A 1,872-nucleotide genomic window follows, 5' to 3' on the forward strand; every position below is an offset into this window, starting at 1 on the left:
GAGGCAAGATTGTCAATTAACCAGTGGCCCCAGATAGGAGGATATGGGCTCCTCCTCCCCACCCTGACCCAGGGAAAAGGCTACCACCCTGCTACCATCAAAGGCCTGGAGGCACCTTTCCGAAGCTATGACCTCAATAATTACATCGTTTCCTTATCTCAGTACCAGGGCATCCATGGGAACCTCAGGCTCCACAGGAGGGGTATCCCAGCACTTTGGGAAGCTGAGGAGGAGCAGGACAGGATGGAGAGGGAGAGCTGGCCCTTGGCCTTTGGAGCCCCAGAAGGCTTTAGGGCCACTGTACATGTCTGAATGTGTAAGCAGCCGCCTCCCTGAGCGTTGTTCTTCAGGCCACACAGTGGGCCCTCCCTTCACTTCATCTCCCTATACTCTTGATGCACATGACACAATACAAAAATATATTTTATTCGTCAACCTGCCTATTTGATTTTTAGGTGATTGTTTCAAACTACTGTTTTGAGATAGTTCACTATGCAGCAACAAACAATCAAAACAAATAGCCAAGACAAATGTGAAGAACAAGACTATGGGGAAAGGAGATGGCCTTACCCTACCAGAAACCAAAATTTACTATGAAGATGTAGTAATGACCCATGCAATCCTAGAATGGAAAACTGGCCAAAGCAACAGAATCAAGATGGAAGGAACAGACCCATGTATATATGGAAAGTTGATATTGACAGAGCAGGCATTATGATTCAGGTGGAAATAAGAGAATATTTAATTATTGCAGATACAACAATCTACCCATGTGGGGAAGAACATAAAATTAGATTCCTAGCTTATGTCTTATATGAAAATAAATTCCAGGGGGCTATCAACCTAAATGTGAATAGCCAAACAATAAAATGTTTAGATAAAAATATGACTTGCTTATGACTTCAAGGGCCAGAATGATTTCTTAAGCAAGATCAGGAGCAGTGGCTCATGCTTGTAATCCCAACACTTTGGGAGGCTGAGGTGGGTGGATCACTTGAGGCCAGGAGTTTGAGACCAGCCTGGCCAACATGGTGAAACCCCATTTCTACTAAAAATACAAAAATTAGCTGGGCATGGTGGTGTGTGCCTGTAATTTCAGCTACTTGAGAGGCTGATGCATGAGAATCACTTGAACCCAGGAGGTGGAGGTTGCAGTGAGCTGAACTTATGCCACTGCACTCCAGCCTGGGTGAAAAAGCATAAAGGGTAAAATAATGTGACATATTTGGCTATATTAAAAGTTTTGTTCCACATCTGGAACAAAGAAGATACCAGAAACAAAGTGAAAGGGGGCCATCGACAGGGAGAGGCATTTGCAATACGTAGAACTGATTAAAGATCAGTGGCCAAAATTTATGAAGAACTCATTCAACGCACTAAAGACGACAGATCATTTTCAACTGGCCTATAGGGAGAAACAAATAAAACACAGAAAATTTAAAAACCAAAGGCACGTAAATAATGTGTAACTTCACTAGTAATTACAGGAATTCAAATCTCAGCTAGATGCAATTAAATACAGATTGGTAGGGGGCTTCAAATATGCCTGTAATGATTTGTTTAATATATATAATATATATCTATACAGACACACATACACATATATAGTCAGAGAGAGAGATGAGCTCACATTTTCTAATTCTAACAGTCTATGATAATAATCATAGAAAAAACATATATAGGCCGGGCGCGGTGGCTCACACCTGTAATCCCAGCACTTTGGGAGGCCAAGGCAAGTGGATCACGAGGTCAGGAGATTGAGACCATCCTGGTCAACATGGTGAAACTCTGTCTCCACAAAAAAAAATAAAAATTGGCTGGGCATGGTGGTGGGAGCCTGAGGCTGAGGCAGGAGAATCGCTTGAACCCAGG

Source organism: Aotus nancymaae, unplaced genomic scaffold (assembly GCF_030222135.1).
Source record: "Aotus nancymaae isolate 86718 unplaced genomic scaffold, 86718_ANA_hifiasm-v0.15.2.pri h1tg000040l, whole genome shotgun sequence".
NCBI lineage: Eukaryota > Metazoa > Chordata > Mammalia > Primates > Aotidae > Aotus > Aotus nancymaae.